Source organism: Canis lupus, chromosome 29 (assembly GCF_011100685.1).
Source record: "Canis lupus familiaris isolate Mischka breed German Shepherd chromosome 29, alternate assembly UU_Cfam_GSD_1.0, whole genome shotgun sequence".
Lineage (NCBI taxonomy): Eukaryota > Metazoa > Chordata > Mammalia > Carnivora > Canidae > Canis > Canis lupus.
The window spans coordinates 42,202,500-42,220,727 of record NC_049250.1 but is presented as its reverse complement, the minus strand read 5'-3'; the positions used below and the strand labels follow the sequence as shown (position 1 = coordinate 42,220,727).

The 18,228-nt window shown below is 62.0% G+C and overlaps 1 long non-coding RNA gene across 1 annotated transcript in view; it reads right to left on the bottom strand.

The window, feature by feature from the left end:
• Positions 1 to 15,945: 15,945 nt before the first annotated feature.
• Positions 15,946 to 18,228, bottom strand: part of LOC119866762 — a 30,939-nt gene continuing 28,656 nt past the window's right edge. Inside the window, exon 4 of the long non-coding RNA XR_005381291.1 lies at positions 15,946 to 16,001. This is a non-coding gene — a long non-coding RNA (uncharacterized LOC119866762). The remainder of the gene's footprint in view (positions 16,002 to 18,228) is intronic.

Here is an 18,228-nt window from a genome sequence, read left to right as displayed (position 1 = left end):
TCCAGAGGAGGACGGGGCTGCAGAGCATTTCGACCAACACCTTCCTCAGTGCCCGAGCCCACCCTCAGGAAACCATCTGTTCCCTCTTTCCCGTGGCAGCTCCGTGTGGGTCGCCTTCCTCCTTGGACCCCACCTCCCAGGGCTTCACACACCGGTTACCCCCCTCCTGGTGAGCGCCATGGGGCCCGAGAAGCCCAAGCCAAGATGCGGGAGCCGGAAGGGCCGAGGACGCTGAGCGGCGCCAGGGCTGCTTTCTGCAAGACGGTTTCTTCTGAGCCCCGGGCTCAAAGCCGCTGACCTCGTGGATGCCGCTGCGTGTGCAGAGCGCCCCACAGGGAAACGGGGCCGGCCCCACTCCGGGTTTCCACGAGCATGTGAGGCAGCCAGGCACGGCCTGGGCACCCCGGGGCTCTCCACCCCGCAGGCGCTCGTGGGAACCCACCAGAGCCCTTCAAGCCTTCCCACGTCCCAACGCTTCCATCCCCTGCGTTGACTCGGGCTGTCGGCAGGTCCACCTTTATCTCGTCAGTCATCTAGTCGGGCTCAGTTACTGTATTTATTTATTTATTTTTAAAGATTTTATTTATTTATTTATGAAAGACCCAGAGAGAGAGAGAAAGAGGCAGAGACACAGGCAGAGGGAGAAGCAGGCTCCATGCACCGGGATCCCGACGTGGGATTCGATCCCGGGTCTCCAGGGTCACGCCCTGGGCCAAAGGCAGACGCCAAACCTCTGAACCACCCAGGGATCCCCAGTTACTGTATTTCTTGAGAATATCTCCAGGGGGAGGCATTACCTTCTCATCTTGTTGCCCCTTCTCTGGACACGTGGGGCCTGGGAATCCCCGGCGCCTGCCTCTCCCGGCCCCCCACGTGGCCCCCCTGCCGGCCCCTGGCTCCCCGACCCACCTTCCCGTCAGCCTCTGCCCCTGCGCGCCCACCCCAGTGGCTGTCGGGGGAGGCCGAGCCTTGTGGTGCACACGCGAGGACAGAGCACCCGAGCCACCGAGAAGAATGCTGGTTAATAAACTGATATGAACCGGAATCCTTCGTGAAGACGAACACCCACGTGTTTTCTGAAAACGAAGGAAGGACTTAGTTCTGCTCTTCTCGGGGAGTCAGAGGGGCCAAGCCTGGCGGAAGCGCTTTGATTTCCAACGTGATTCCCTCGCCTGTTACACATTCCGAGCTGTTGGAGTCTGTAATGAAAGGAAAGTTCTCTCCCCAAATTCATTCCGATCCCAAAGAGATGCGTCCGATTCTGCCAACTGGGCGGAAGGTGTTAAAGATCCCTCACATCCAGCTGCTGAGGACGACGGGTTGTTAAAAGTAAAAATCGGGGATCCCCGGGTGGTCCAGCGGTTCAGCACCTGCCTTTGGCCCAGGGCGTGACCCCGGGTCCTGGGACCAAGTCCCGTGTCGGGCTCCCTGCATGGAGCCTGCTTCTCCCTCTGCCTGTGCCTCTGTTTCTCTCTCTCTCTCTGGATGTTTCTCACGAATAAATAAAAATCTTAAAAAAAAAAAAGAAATTAGTGTTTATTCCCGGCCGGAGAGGGACCGCAGATGTTTTCACACTAGGCTGTGCGTTTAGCCAGAAGCCGTAGCCGCGGGGCATTGGCGGCAGGTGCTGTGCTCTCGCTCCTGTGCGAAGCTCGGGCTAATGTGAGCAGCTGCCACCCGCTGAGGGTTCGTCCAGTCCTTGGGGAGCCCCGCGGGCGGGACCACGTCCTCCTACGGTGGAGGAGCCTGTCGCCACGTGAGGCTGGTGAGTCCCCGCGCGTGACCCCGGCCACGACCACGAGGCGGCCCTTGGCCCCTTGTCCTCCCGGAACCAGCGCCCCAGCTCCGTGCTCGGTGGAAGGCGGGTCGCGACTCCTGTTCCTCCCGGGGGTTCCCGCGGCTCCGGAGGGACACGGGGCCCAGGAAACGTGCGTAAGGTGCCAGCTGTTCCTGGCGGTTGTGTGGGTTTCACAACGAGAATACCATGGATCTGTCGACCCCGCAAACGTGCCCACACCTCACGTGACTCTTGCCCGGGAGGCGGAGTGTTTGGCTGCGTCTTTACAGTTTTAAAAAAGCAGGAAATGTGTCTGGCGGCGACGTCCTTTGCCTGTTCTCCACCGCGTCCTCCAGGCTCCCTGGAGACGGACAGTCTCGTGCCACTGAAGAACGACTCGGCGTCTGGAAAGCATCTTTTCTTTTTTTTTTTTTTTTAATTTATTTTTTATTGGTGTTCAATTTACTAACATATAGAATAACCCCCAGTGCCCGTCACCCATTCACTCCCACACCCCGCCCTCCTCCCCTTTCTTTAGGTTTTATCATTAAAAGCTGTTGTTTGCAACGACTGTCTGTCTTTCACTGTTGACCAGTGGAGCCCACCTGCCCCTGTTTGGTTTTTTTTTTCCCTTTTTCCTTCTTCCCCAAGAACCCTAAGGTCCCTAAAGAGCGACTTTAGGATTTTTCTTTTTCTTCCTTAGGAGGGATGTTTGCTTTATTCTGAAATGTCAGATGAGTCGCGGCGGCTGGAAGGGAGCCACTTGGGACCCTGGACCGCTGTCTCAGTGAACATAAGTAACGCGAGCGCGTCCGCAGGGAGTCTTCTGATCCTGTTCAGGCCTAAGAAGAGTCTCCAGCCAAAGCGTCCGAGTGGATCTGAAAGGCTCTCCGAGAAGCTCAAGCGTCAAGTGTTTCCCCGCCGGGAGCAGCACGATAAATGAGACTTCTGGAGACGCTTCTGGCAATCCGTACCTATTGGGTAAATGCCTGCTGAGGGCGGGTCATCCGGGGGCACCAGGGTAGGGGCCAGCGCGGTGCAGAGGTGACGGACACGCGGGCTCTTGGTGCTGAGGACCCGGAGCGTGGGCTGGAGCGCAGACCGGCTCCCACCCCGTGGGGGAAACGGAGGACTTGGGGCCGCGGGAGCAGAGCGGTGCAGCCCGGCTGGGAAGGGGGCCTCGGCGGGGAGGGCGGGGGAAGGCGGGCGGGAGGGGACACTTCGGGCGCTGGAGGAGAGCGGCAGGGACCGGCCTCTGGAGCCCTCTCGTCTCCGTCGCCGTTGCAGGTCCTCAAGGAGAGGAGTGCGAACCCCGCAGCTCCTGCGGGGTCTCCAAGTGGGCTCCTGGGGAAGGAGATGACCCAAGCCAATCCTTCATCCCTTCGCCCCCATGTACTCCGGGCGCCTTCCCCGGGGCTCACGACCGGGCGGTGACTGGCCCCAACCGCTGGAGGCAGAGGCGCCGCTCGCCCAGCCCGTCCCGGCTCCCGGGTCGCCCGACCCCAGAGGGATGGAACACGGATCAGGGAGGGGGTCCTCGCCTTGCTGGGCCTCAGCCCCGGCCGCGCGTCGGAGTCACCCGGCGCAGCCCAAAACAATTGCCGTGGTCTGGCCGCACCCCAGGGTAACCGGATTAGAGCCCTGGGGAGGGTGGGCCCGAGGTACGGGACTGCGGCGACCCCGTGGGGATGCCCTGCAGCGAGACCCGGGAGTCACTGCTTCTGATACCCTGTGGCCGGAGCACAAGCCCAGCTGTCGAGAAGCCTCACGCCCCCCTATTGAGGCTTTCCTCCCAGGACGTCCGTCCCGCAGGGGCAGCCAGCTGCCTCGCCGCCCTAGGCAGTGACAGGTGGCACCTCTGCCCAGCATCGCGGGCTAACGCCCACCCTCGGCGGCCCGGGAGGGGCCCAGAGCCTCGAGGAAGCGACGTGCAGACGCGTGAGACACGGACACACAGGGACTGACGCGACGGCAGCCCCATGGGACACCCTGACCCACGGGACACCCCGTCCACAGGGCAGCCCCCTCCTGGCCACACGGGGTCTAAGTTGGAGACAGTCCCCACGCCTTGTGCAGGGGTCACTGGAATGGTCCATGGAGGTCGGGAGGGGTCCCGTGCACTGTCCCGTGCGCCCCACACAAGGAAAGACACTGGGTTTCTGAGCCAAGAGCTCAGGTGCTTTGCTCCCGTCATGGCTCTGGGGGCGACTGAGCGGGGGGCGTCCAGGCCTGGGGGTGCTGCAGCCATGTGAGGTCCATGGGGGACCTGAGCGCTGGCCCCTGGGGGTCTGTGGGGGGGGCGCCCTCAGCAATGGCCCCTTGGGGTCCCCAGGGCGGGCGGCCGTGCTCTGGGTCACAGGCTCAGGTTCTTCGGCCGTGGCCTCAGGGAGGGCCGTGCAGCCCACAGGTGCTCACGGAGGTGCATGGAGCCCCCGGGAAGTGCAGGTTCCCCACTAGCAGCCCCCAGGCCCTGCTCCTGTGAGGCCCGCCTCCTGCAGCCCCTCCTGGGCCCCACGAGTCCCCGCGAGCTGCTGGCCTCGCCTGGGGCCTGGTGGGGAGCTGGAGCTCGCAGCCGGGCAAGGCACCGGCCGATGGTGGGGCCAGGGTACTCCGGGGGAGGGGGGTCCCACGGGCGGGTCAGAGGGCTGGGGGCAGAGCGAAGGCTCCCAGCCGAGGGAATGCCAGGTGCCCCCGCCGCCCGCCTCGGTGAACCCTCACGAGGTCCTGGGGGGCAGCGACCGTCTCCGCTCTCCCGGGGCCACTGGGCAGCCAGGTGTCTTGGCTGAGGTTCCTGGGTCGGAGAGTGACGGGTGGGGTGAGTGGGCCGAGTCAGTCCCGAGGCCCCTGCCCAAGGACCACCCGTCCTTGCTTCTCCCCACCTCCCCACCCCGAAACCAGGACACGCGGCGACTTCTGGAAAACCTCCGGCTCCGTGCCAGGTCACCCGCCCACACCTCTCCCACTGCTGCCCTGAGCTCTGGAGGGCATCCTTCCGGGCTTTTCTACCTCCCCCCCGGCAAGGAGTCCGAGTCCACGGATCTAGGAAGACGTACTCTGTCTAGACTGAACTTTGAGAACCCGGGACGCTGAAATTCCTTGTGCAAATTTCATGGGGCTGCTTCTAGGTCCCTCCCTGCAGGCCTTTTCCCGGATTCCCAGCGTGTATGTGTACCTGGGCCCGGGGATGGCCTCAGAATTTTGTTTTAAATACCTAAAGTCAGTGGTGTGGACCCTCGCTTTCTGGCTCTTACACGTGCCCCTGTGGAGTTCTGTGGGGCTGCAGCACCGTGGAGACCCCCGAAGTGCAGGCAGGTGTCTACCCGGTGCTCTGTGTGCCCGTCCACACCACAGGAGGCAGGTGGCTCGGACCGTGGTTCTCAGACCGGCATCGTCACCACCACTGGGAGTGGTTAGAGACGCAAAGTCTTAGGCCCCAGGCCTGCAGGATCCTGAAAGGTGAGGTTGGGGCCGACCATCTGCGCTTTAACAAGCCCTCCCGGGGATTCTGAGTCTTGCTAAGGTTAGACACCCGCCCCCCCCCCGGGGAGAGATGGTCTTACCTGTGAGACCATAAGCTCTCCTGGTGCCCACGAGTCCAGGGAGGTTTGCCGGCGCCCGGCCCGTGGTGCACAAGCGGTGCCCCTGCTGCTTCTCTGCTGATCTTGCGGCCAGGCCCCGGGGACGCCCGACCTGACCTCCGCCTGCAGCCCCTGTCTGGCCCCCGGGCTTCTGAGGGATCGAGAGCAGAAGACAAATGAGAGCAAAGAGCTGCTTTATTAAGACGTGCGCCCGCGGAAACCTCGGGGAAGCTCGGGTGAGACCCGCCGTGGGGACCTGGGGCCCCGGACTATTTTGCGTTTGCCCCACACTCCGCCCTCGGGGCTGCGAGGAGCCCAGGCCCCGGTTTCCCGTGGCCCCTGCGGCAAGCGTGAGACGGGAGGGAGAGGGGAGCACCCACGGGCCCTGAGCCGTCTTCTCACCGGGCCCCTGACTCGGAGGATCGTGAGCGCCACTAGTGCCGACAGCGGCGGACACTTACAGCTTGTGTGGCACGCTGGGCTCCGCTCCCATGACATGAAGACAACGGTTCAACTGCCAGGCTTGCAGACGAGGAAACTGAGGCACAGGGCACATATTGTCAAGGTCATGAAAGCGGCACATGGCCAAGGCGAGCAGTCCAGGCCCAACCCAGGTTGTCGATGCTCTAGAAACTGTCTCCCCGTAGACAGAGCAGCCGTTTGGGGGCAGGAAGCAGGGAGCCTGATGGCGGTGGAAGAGCAGGGGAGTGTAGGACACGGACATGCAGCTACACGCACACGTGTATGCACACCCACACGCATACATGTAGGCACACCTACATCCATACATGTAGGCACAACTACACATGCGTGTACACACCTACACATGCACACACAGCTGCACACATACATGCACGCACACCCACACACGTACACACACCTACACGCATGCATCCACACACAGCTGCACACATACAGGTACTCACACCTACACATGCATGTACACACCTACATACATACATGCATGCATACCTATACACATGCGTCAACACACAGCCACACACCCACATGCATGCATGTAGACACACACATGTACACATACCCGCACTCATGCATGTACAGGCACCTACACACATGCCCACTCACACACACACACACACACACACCCTCTCACAGATATACACACATGCACACGTACACACACAGTAAGAGAGTGACTCCAGAGTCTCCTGATTTAGGAGATCTAGGCCGGCCTGTGCTCAGGCCCCTGACACCCATGTGCAGAGGTGCGGCTGGGGACTGGGGACAGGGGACACGCGGGGCAGGGCTCCTGCTGTCCCAGCACAGCGAGGCTTCCCACCGCCTTCCCCCCATCAGTGAGCCCAGCGCAGGGGACGCTCTTCCCGGTGAGGCCGGGGCAGGGGTGCGGGAGGCGGGGGCGGCCTGGCCTGGCGGGGTGGGGGGGCTGCACGGCCTCCTGCCCGGGGTGCTGGGTGCTCCAGCCGGGGGCTGCGTGGGCGCGGTGGGAAGAGGGCCCGCTCCCTTCACATTTGGGCGCCCCTCACGCCCCAAGGGGAACCACAGCGGTTGGGGGGAGACCTCAGGTCGACAAGGAAGCTGGTGCCTTTGCCACTGGTTTTCGGCAGAGACGCGTTGATACTGGAAACGACGTTCCCTCCTGCCCAGGAGCACCGCCCGCTTCCTGCTGCTCCTCCCCAAGGTGCAGGGGGAGGCCGGGGGAGACTGGCTGCGCCCCACGACCTGGGGGGGGTGCTGGGTGGGCCTCCATCCTGTCCTCCTTCCAGGCAGAGCCCACGACCGGGGCCACCAAGGGTCTCCACCCCTTGCCTGCAGGACACGGCTCCCAGGTTGGGGCACCGTCGGGGGGGTCGCTCTGGGTTCCCGAGGTGGGCGCCCCGTCCCCAGGCAGGCTCCCCACAGAGGTGGGAAGGGGCCCCTGGCGGAGGGGGCTCACATGTCCCCCGCGGGCACTGATGCTCTGCAGGTCCAGCCTCCCCCTGCGTGTCGGAGCCCGCGGTGTGGCCGCACCCGGTGCAGGAGCCTCCGACCCACGGGCGCAGGGAGGCGGGCCCAGGGCACCTGCAGTCCCGGAGGCCATGGGGGCATTGCACGTGCACGGGGTGAGCTTGGGGCAGGATGTGGGGGGCCCACAGGAGGGGACTCCGCCGGGGGGGGGGTGCAGCAGGGGTGGCGCCTGGGGACACCCCTGCCGCAGGGGAGGACAGCCCTGGGGTTATGGGGGGACCCGCCCCGTCGGAGCCACAGCCCCGGGGTCATGGGGGACCCGCCCCATGGGAGCCACAGCCCAGGGGGCAAATCAACTGAGGGAAGATAATGCAGAGCCCTATTGCATGGATTTGCCTTTGGCTGAACTGGATTGCCTGAGCGATGCGGCTTTTAGGGTCGGTGGGAACCTGGATACTTGGGAGACCTCATTGCTCTCGAAATGCTTACAGGGGTCAGAGGTGGGGGCACCCGGGGGTTCAGAGGTTGAGCATCTGCCTTTGGCCCAGGGCGTGACCCCGGGGTCCTGGGATCGAGTCCTGCATGGGGCTCCCCGCAGGGAGCCTGCTTCTCCCTCTGCCCGTGTCTCTCATGAATAAATTTTAAAAATCTTTAAAAAAGCGGGGATCGGAGTCAGACCCAACAGCGGCATGTCGGATTGCTTCCAAATCAAGAAAACTCTCTCGAAGGCCTTCACAACCTCGGTTGTTTATAGAGCAAAAGCGCAGCTCCCGCCCGGCCCCAAATAAAAAATATTTGCAACTCAGTGATACGTTTGTAGAAAGCCCAGAATTTTTGTATGAAACAGGTGTCAGCCCGGTGTAGGTTTCCCCGCTCCGTTAAGCATCTACCTTTCCCGCGTGAAATGACTCCGCATCCTGCGTGGCACGAATTCCACAAATTGGTCGTTTATTTTAAATGAACTCGGTGCTGGTTCTGGAAAACACAGTTCCCCGATGATGGCGGAATTATTCCATCGAGCTTGCCTCTGGGACTGTTACCCATAAAGCGATGTTTATAGGTCAGGGTTTTTCATTCCAAGCTGCCGGGACTACGTGAAAGGTAAATGTCTGGCACCGGGCACAGGGGTTGTTTGGCCAACGGGGCTTTATGGCCCGTGCTTCTTAAAATCCCTTTCTCCTTTTTCCTCTTTCCCTTTACGCACCGTTGGGACATGTGGAAAACAGACGCTCTGAGCAGAGGAGACGTTCAAAGGCCTCCCTGTTCTGGGGGCAGAATATAAACAAACACGCCCGTCGCCAGTTTCCAGGTTTTCGAGTTTATTCCGTTCCCTCAGCCGCCCGTTCTCAGCGCGGGCACCGGTTCCTCTCCGGGTGGGGACCCTCGTAGGCCGAGGAGCCAGTGAAGACTGCAGCTCCCTCTCTCGCTCTCTCTGTAAGGATTTCTGACCCCGCGGGACCCAAGAATTGCATTTTCTGAGTCTAGGCCCCAAGTGCTGCAACCCAGGACCTTGGCTTCCAGCTGGAAGGTCCCAAGGAGAGTGCACGGGGCGGGGGGTGCCCTCCGGACCGCGGTGCAGCTCACGGTGCTGGGCTTGTTCATCGTTCTTTCTCCCGGACTTCCCTCCCTCCTGGTTCCTAATTCTGCGCTGGCCGAATAGGGGGCAGGGATGGCCCAGCACTGGAGGGTGAAGAGCCTGGTCCCGCTTGCGCCGCCGCCACCCCCTCCTTGTAAGGACGACGGCCTCCTGAGCCCTGGTCCTGGGCGCCGCGCCCCGAGAGCCGCTCCAGCTGCGGACGCTGGCACGCCCGATGCCCAGGCTGCCCTCGAGCCCGAGTCCATCCGACGCTCCGGGCAGCCCCTATGCATGGGGCCCGGGCGTCCACGTTTTTGTGAAGCTTCTCAGGTAATCGTCCAGCGCAGCCGAGGCCGAGAGCCGGTGTCTTAGGGCCCCAGTGATGCCGACGCGTCCCCAGCGGAGCCGAGCGAGGGGCCCGGACCGTGCGGTTTCTCTTCCCTAAAATGAATCGAACCAGGAAAAGCCCGGGTCCGAAGTGACCGCCTGCGGGGCCTCGGAGACATGGATGTCTAGAATCCCTGCCTTGGCAATCCTCGCCCAACGCTGCAGACTTTTAAAGTGAGAAAGCCCACGGGTTCTCGTCACTCCGTTAAGGACGTTGTTGGTCACGATCTGCCGTTCCGGGCACGCGCTCCTGTGCTTAGAGCCACGGAGCGCCCAGGACCACGTCAGGCCGACACGGAAGGTCAAACCTTTCCCTTATTCCCGCGCCCGGCTGCGGCGTCACCTACAGGCCACGGCGCTCGTCTCCGGAAACAGAACACACCGAGCAAAAGAAACTTCGGGAAACGGTGTTTCAAGCCCAGAAAGTCCCATTATGTCAGGGAACTTCCGACAGACTTGGGCGCGACGCCCTTAATTATTTTCTCCTGTTGTCGTTGGGTTAGACTCTCTGCCCCCGAAGGGCCAGTTCCCGCATCACCGCCTGCCAGGGGCTCGGCCTGGCCTCCGCCGCAGAAGACCGGCCACGGCCCAAGCCCGGGCTCCCCCGGCTCCCCCGCCGGGTCGGCTCCTCCGTGTCGGCACCACAGCCGGGGCCCCGGTCGCTCGAGAACCCCGTGCTCCGTCTTGGGTCTCGGTGCTCCGGGGCTCCCAGAATCCCGGAGATTTAGAGCCGGGACCAGAGGCCCCGCTGACGCCGACCGGCGGAGACCTGTGCCCACTGCAGCCTGGCGGGGCGGCTGTGCGGGGCGTCGGGCCGAGACCGTGGGCTCCTCTGGGCAGGGCCTGCACCGGGGGCGGTGGCCCGAGTCGGGCCCTGCTCCTTGGGCCTCGTGGGCACAACCCTCGTCCGGCGGCGCTGGCTCCCACCCCACTGCGGCCTGCAGTCACCCAAGGGGCCTTGCAAACCCCCGACACCCATCACGTCCCCAGACCCGTCAAGTCGGAGCCCAGGCTGGGGGGCCGTGGCGAGTCCCACGTGCCGCTCACACGTTCTGTAGACAAGGGACCCCGGGCCTCGAGGGCCAGCAGGACCCCGTCAGCCACCGAGATGGGGGAAGGGGCCGCCCTCTGGGTCTCGTGCGTCCCACTCTCCCCCCCCCAGACCCCGCTGTCCCCATCGCGGGGACACACGGGGGCGGCACGTGGACGGCTCACCGTGGAACCGTCCTCCGCAGCCTGGGAGCAGCGCGGCCTCGCGGCACGTGTGCACGACGGGCGGCCACGTTCGGGAATGGCCGTCTTGAAAACACACACACGGGTCGTTTATGGACTGAAATAAAACGTGCTGAGAAGCGTCGCCAAGTTCATTGCGACTTCTCGTGGGACCCCTCGGCCACCACCAGCCGGGCCGGGGAGGGGCCGCCGCGCTGCAGCCGCCGAGGGCCCGGCCTCCACCAGGGCTAAGGGAAGTCTCGGGGACCCCCGGCTCCTTTGCTGCCCCACCGCAGGGACGGGGCTGGGGATGGTCCGCGCGGGGCCCCCCTCGGGCGGGGGCAGCCTCAGCCCTGGGGGCACCCGGCCCTCCCGGGGGCCGCACACTCCTCCAAACCGGGGCTCCGACCGGCGGGTGGCGGCGACCTGGCGTGTCTTCCTCAGCTGTCGGGGAACGGGGAGGTTCACACGCAATGTCGGGTGACGGGAGATGGATGCGCAGGCTCCGGTGTGGGTGGCTGTGCTGGGGGCGGGCCGGGGGCGGGAGCCGGGCGGGGGACATGCAGGTGAGGGACCCCGGCCGGGAGGACACCGGGGACTGAGATGGGGTGCGGGGGGCGCAGGGGCCGGGAGGGCCGGGCCTAAGCAGGAGCCTGAAGGTGAGCGGACTTGAGGCCTGGGGAAGGGGTGGGGGTGCGGGGCAGGGTGAGGGCAGGTGAGGCCAGGAGCACCCAGGGCAGGTGAGCCCCGGCGCCGCCACCTCACCAGGGCGGACGGGAGGGCTGAGGGAGAAGCCCCCAGGCCGAGGGCCGAGCCGCTGCCCAAGGAGGGCTTCCAAGAGGAGGTGGCGTTCGACCCGCACCTTGAAGCCTCAGGAGGAACTTCCAGGGAGAAGAGGCAAAGCGGCAGGTGTCAGGGCGCCAGGGGCTCGTGGGGGCAGAGGGGCCGGGACGCGCTGGGAGGCACAGTCCCTGCCCACGATCCCTCGGGAGAGAAGGCGAATAACACGGGGGCCTCCGGCGGCGGCTCCCCGGCTCCCCGCTGCAGGCTCTGTGGGTGTGTTCACTGGGAATAACGCTCAGGGATTTTATTTGCTGCCGGAGCCCTGAGGGGCCCTGACTGCTGGGCCAGGTGGGGCCGGGTGAGGCTAGGTGAGGGCAGGTGGGGCCAGGTGAGGCCAGGTGAGGGCAGGTGGGGCCAGGTGAGGGCAGGTGGGGTCAGGTGAGGGCAGGTGAGGGCAGGTGAGGGCAGGTGAGGGCAGGTGGGGCCAGGTGAGGGCAGGTGAGGGCAGGTGAGGACAGGTGGGGCCAGGTGAGGGCAGGTGAGGGCAGGTGAGGACAGGTGGGGCCAGGTGAGGGCAGGTGAGGGCAGGTGGGGCCAGGTGAGGGCAGGTGAGGACACGTGGGGCCAGGTGAGGGCAGGTGGGGCCAGGTGAGGGCAGGTGGGGCCAGGTGAGGGCAGGTGAGGGCAGGTGGGGCCAGGTGAGGGCAGGTGAGGGCAGGTGGGGCCAGGTGGGGCCAGGAGAGGGCAGGTGGGGCCAGGTGAGGGCAGGTGGGACCAGGTGAGGGCAGGTGGGGCCAGGTGAGGGCAGGTGGGGTCAGGTGAGGGCAGGTGGGGCCAGGTGAGGGCAGGTGAGGGCAGGTGGGGCCAGGTGGGGCCAGGAGAGGGCAGGTGGGGCCAGGTGAGGGCAGGTGGGACCAGGTGAGGGCAGGTGGGGCTAGGTGGGGCCAGGTGAGGGCAGGTGGGGTCAAGTGGGGCCAGGTGGGGCCAGGTGAGGGCAGGTGGGGCCAGATGAAGCCAGGTGAGGCCAGGTGAGGGCAGGTGGGGCCAAGTGGGGGCAGGTGGGGCTAGGTGGGGCCAGGTGAGGCCAAGTGGGGCCAGGTGAGGACACGTTAGAGCAGATGAGGCCAGGTGATGGTAGGTGAGGCCAAGAGGGGTCAAGTGAGGCCAGGAGGAGCCAGGCAAGGCCAAGTGCAGCCAGGTGCAGTCAGGTAAGGCCAGGAGCAGCCAGGTGGGGCCAAGTGCAGCCAGGTGAGGCCAGGTGAGGCCAGGTAAGGACAGGTGAGGACAGGTATGGCACAGCCACCACACCGTCCCCCGCGGTCACCCGCCCACCCACCTCCGTGGTGCTGGCAGTGAGTCTCATCGCGCACGTGAGCTCAGGTTGGTGCCCTTGGTCGGAGGAGCAGGTGCTCAGGGGCCAGGCCGGGGCGGGAGCCTGTGGCAGACAGACGGACGGTAGGAAACAGGACAACCCAGGCCGGAAGCAGCACCGCGGCTTTGAGCCCCGGCCCCGCACGGACCCCCACTTCCTCTCCCTGGACCTGCCCCCAGGCCTGCCCCCACGGCCCCACCTCCGAAGCCTCGGGGTCAGGCCCCCCCAGCCCTCCCCCAGCCGAGGGCTGGCCCCGCTGCGGCACCTCGAGCGTCCCCGCGTCCTCCGGGCGGCTTCACCCGGGGCCCTCCTGCAGGGGCGGCCACTGGCTGTGTCCACTGGTTCACCTGTTCTCTCCCCAGTCTGCCCCCCGGCTCCCACGCCTCGTCACTCCACCCGCCCTCCGTCTACACTGGCCGATGCAGGGGACGACTCCCTCCTTGTCTCAGGTCTTGAGGTCACCCCACATGCCACGTCCCTGCCCTGAGGCACCGTCCTGGGTCCCCGCCCCGCCTCTCCCAGGCCTGGGGGCTGCGCCACGTGGGGCTCCGGAGCCGCCCCCCCTCCTGCTCCTGTCCCTCGTGCAGCTCTAGGCAGCGGCGTCTGAAGTGCTCGATGTTGATGATCATCACGGAAGCGCGCGTTTGCTGACTTAACGTCCCGGTTTGGACCGACCCACCCCGCGGGCTGTTAGACCGAGCGCCCTGGGCGGCCCAGCAGCGTCCCCTTAGGCCCGGGGCGCGGGGGGGGACACCCGCCTGGGCCAGCGCACTGCCCGCCCCGCCTGCGCCCTCCGCCCCCACACACCGCCACCCTGGGCAAAGCAACAGCCCTCACTCTACTATTCTTGTATTTATTTTTTAAATTAAGTCTTTGGGACTTTAATCCCAGCGCAGTTAACACAGAGCGTCATCAGTTCCAGGTGCACGAGGCCGCGTGGACGCCACTCATCCCCCTCCGAGGCCCATCCCGTCCCACCTCCGCTCCTCTTAGCAGCGCCTACCTCCCCGTGGTCCTGTAGCACCCCCAGCACCTATTTTCCTTCCCTGTCTTTCTGCCTCTCCGTGGCGGCAGCGGCTTGGGCTGGTTGAGTTGCGGGATCCAGCGCGGTGTCTGGGGTGCAGCAGGCGCCTCCCAGCCAGGAGGAGAGTCTTCCCGAGGACGGAACTGGCTGGCACCTTGACCTGGGGTTTCCTGGACCCCAAAACATGGCCCGGCCTACGTGAGCGCAGCCTGAGGGCCCCACGCTGGGTGCTCGGCACTGGGGGTGCTAACCACGCTGCCCCCCTCCCCCGGGGCACGGTCCCGGCGGGAGGCGCCGCCTTAGTAGCTCGGCCACCAGCGAGGCAGGGGCGGTCCCACGTGCAGCGGCCGAGGTCAGGTCAGGCCGCACGAATGGGAAAGTCACGTGTGTCCAGGAGCCTTGCGTGTCCCTCCAGTGAGACCCTGGAACTAAGCGAATCCCCCTGCTGGGCTGCTGGGTCATGTGTGTAAAGCACGTGGCGTCTGGAGAGCTCAGTGCCCCATGAGTGTGACTTGTGGAGCCACTTTCAGGGCAGGTCGGGGGGAGCGGCTGCGGGCAGAGCGTCCCGGGGTGCGTGGAGGGGGGTTTCTCACGGGCAGGCCCTTTGCAGGACACTGAGGGTTACGGGTGACATCGCGGGAGGGCCTGGGGGGAGAAGAGAGAGAGGCAAGGCTGCGAGGGCAAGGATGAGCCAAGAGGGCCTGAGGATAAGGCACAGTGGCCTCAAGATTTGTTCAAGGACCCGACTCCCCAGGTTGACCGAAGGGGGGATGGACCCACGGGTTTGGAGCCTGAGGATGTGAAGGTGCAGAGGTCTGCTGGAGGGAAGCGGCCTGTGCTCGCTGAGCTGAGAACCTGAGTGGTTCGGGACTGCTGGGGGGCAGGGGTGTGGTGAGGAGAGCTGGGGATGCACTTTCCTGGAGCGAAGTGCAAGTGCGTGTGGAGTTCCCGGGTGCACCTGCGGCGGTGGGTTGGGGGGACGGTGAGGAGACGGGATCACAAAGGGAAGTGAGGAGCAGCGCCCGCCGGGGGCCTGGGTGGCGGGAACGGGCCTGGTGGCAGGAACGGGGCAGGTGGCGGGAACGGGGCAGGTGGCAGGCACAGGCCGGGTGGCGGGAAGCTTCAGGGCACGATGATGCTGTTGCAGTTCCAAGCTGCTGGCTCCGTGCTGCGGCCTTGAACGCCGCCCCCGGCTGCGCAGCCTGCCCCCCCCCCCCCCCCCCCCCCCCCCCCCTCTGCCCCAGCCTGTGTGAAGGTGGCGACCTTCTCGCTCTCCTGGAGGGTTCGGGGAGGCCTGAGGGCATGACTCATCCCCCAGGTAGGCACAGGCACTCTCATTCCACCCGGTGCTGCCTGCACCACGCACACAAGCCATCCCACGGAACATCCCGTCCTTGCTTTGTAGGTAAAGTGCACTACCCCGTAGGGTCTTTGAGGTTCGTCCCCCAGGGCAACGCTGAAACAGCTCTGAACAGTAAGAATCATAATTTCAGCTGGAGATGGTGGGATGAGTCGGCTGCGCTTGCCTGGGGATCCTAAAGCCACCGGGGGACACGCGTGGGTCCGACCCGCACGTACAGGTGGACGGTCCGCCTGGGGTCGCGGCTGAAATCTAGGTCGCGCAGACATGACTGTGGGGAGGACATTGGGGACGCGCTTTCATACTCGACCCAAGACGTTCTCACGGAGTCCGACCGCCGCACAAGGGTCGAGCACCCCGGGGTCCACAACTCCTCCCTCCGTGTGAACGGCTCATCCTGCGGACCCGCCGGGCCGGGCTCAATCACCGAATCGGGGTTTGGAAGACGGAGTGGATTTGTCGTCCGGGTATTTTCCTTTAAGGCTCCGATTTCCCTTTTAGGAAGTTAAATGTGAAAAGTTTGAGGCGGGAGGGGCGTAGCGTCCCCCGCCCTGTCGCACCGGGCAGTTTCACGGGGACGCTCTCCTTGACGCCCTAGGCAGCGGGTGTATTCGCCAGGTATGGCGACCGCTCGCAGTGGCCTCCAGGGCCGAGGAGACCTTTGGCACCCCTGGGTGTGGGGCGTCCTGCTGACAAGCCTCCGCGGTTTCAAAAGTGCTTTGTGGGAATACAGGGAGCATCAGTGAAATACGCCAGTTTTTCTAAACAAACGTCATCTTTGAAAAAGTTGCCGAGTGACACTGCTGTGCAACTAGGGCCTAGTTCAGCAAAAATGTAATAATTTGGGCGCCTGAGTGGCTCCGTGGTAGATTGTCTGCCCTCGGCCCAGGGTGTGACCCCGGGGTCCTGGGATCGAGTCCCGCGTCGGGCTCCCTGCATGGAGCCTGCTTCTCCCTCTGCCTGGGTCTCTGCCTGGGTCTCTGCCTCTCTCTCTCTCTCTGTGTGACTATCATAAATAAATAAAAATTTAAAAAAAATACCAATACACCAAATACAGCAAATAAATACCCAGTTAAATCAGATTTTAAAAATGTGTGTTTTTTTTTTTTTGGAGTATAAATATGTCCCGTGAAATATCTGAGACATACTTACATTAAAAATTGTTATTTATTTGAAATTCAAATGTAGTCAAGTGCCCTGTGATTTCTCTGGCAACCTGATCTCCTGGAGCCAGCGAGGTAAGAAGGGGCTGTTGCAGTGAACTCAGGACTGCTGCCTCGGGAGAAGGCGACTGTCTTCTCTCCTCTAGCACTTCCTTTTAGTGCTACTGAGACCTCCTGCTGAGACCTCCTGGGAAGGCAGCCGAGGCCAGCAGAGTTCCTGATTTTAAAAGGAATTTGCTTTCTGCCTCTTTCTTTAGATTCTTCTTCTTTGTCACTGGCTGGTGTGGCTTGAATAAGCTTTTCCTTGTGTTGCAATAAAACCAAAGGTGCAGATGGGAGCTGGGGGGGGGGGGGGGTTTGCAAGTGCCTGCCCTGCGGGTCTGTGCTACTGAGACCTACCTAGCGCAGGGAAACACGACTCCCCTCTATGACCTCACTGTGCTCATCTCAGTCCTACACTCAGTTTTGGACTCAGAACTGTCTGCCTCGCTTTGCTTTTCTTCATCCAGAGGTTTAGCTCTCTTGGGAACACAGGGTGGAGGTTTGAGAAAACCTAGTCAAACCTCAGTAATAAGCAAAAGGGTTATTTCATGACCTTTTGATGTCATCTAGTCATGCTACTTAAAATGTAGTTTGCTGACTAGCAATGTCACCTGGGAACTTGCTAAAATGCGAATTCTCAGGCCAAGCCCAAGACCTACTAAATCAAAATTTCTAGGAGCAGGGCCCAGAAGTCTGTCTTTTCATATAGTCTGGGAAGCACTGATCGGAGCAGTTTGCCCAAGGGTCCTCTCACTCTCTATGGGAATGCAACATAGTTTGTACCGTTGATTTGGGCTCAGACCTTGTACAATACTAGTAAGATGGTGACGATTTTATTTCCTGCCCAGATAGAAAGGACAACCCTAAATATTATGGTTTTACTGCCTTCTTGGCTATAAACCAGTTTTGCATCTGATTTTGGAATCTTACCTCAGCTCTCCTTGCTTCCCCCACTGACGACAGAAGTCCTATTTTCTCATTTTCTCTTCTGATCCAGCATTGCCATCTTCCTGGTTCCCTCATTAATGAACTAAATAAAACTCTGACATGTGCTTACTTATCTATATGAAAATCAGGTTTTTAATATTTTGGGAATTACACTTTGACAGAAGGATAACTGAGAGAAGACAGGCCCCATGTCTTCTTCAGACTCCTGGCTGACTACTGTCACAACACTCTGTCTCCATCTATTTATTACAAACAACAGAAGCCGATCCAAATTAGCATAAACAAGAAGGAATTCATTAGAAGCCCGGAAGGGTCTCATGGGACTCCGTTCTGGGAAAGATAGCCAGGCCTCACACTCCCCCACTCCAAGTGCTCTCTCTGGTTAGGAGCACCACTCTCTGGCTTCATTAAAGATTGGTTTCCCTGTTTACTTATCAGCCTGAATGTGGTTAAAAACAGATCTCGCTGATCTTCCAGCCCCAGGATCTGACTTGTCCCTGACAAACCAATAAATCAACTAGATTTGGGTACTTGCTCACTTGCTGGGGGAGGGGAAGGACCACTCACCAGAAGCTGAGGTTAGAGTAGATATTCTAAGAAGCACCGATGGGCAAGCGTCGCAGATTTATCTTTGACATTCTGCCCCTTAATAAAACTGCTTTAGAGAATCAGGACAGAGAGACGATGAAAGGGGTGTTCTTGCCAGGGCTCCCTGCCTTAGACTTGAAAGTGGTCTTGGGGCCAATTTAATCCAAGCTATCCCTGAGGCCTAGCAGACGGGAAAGCCCCTCGGCTTCTGAAAAGAGCAGAGTTAAGGCTGAAGAAAGAGAGGATGATTTTTAATTAAAACTCTTTGAATTGAGAAAGTCATGTCACACTGGCATGCATTTTTAGCCAAAATACTTATAACAAATAAATCTCTGAATTTCATCGCCTTAGTACAAGTTTATTTTCCACCCACAGTGGTATAAACATAAGCGGGTAACCCTGATCAGTGGGTAAGAGTTCTTTACTTTGCTTAGGTCTTTAAAATTTCTCATCAGTAATGCTTTGTGCATATTTGTTACATTTACAGATATT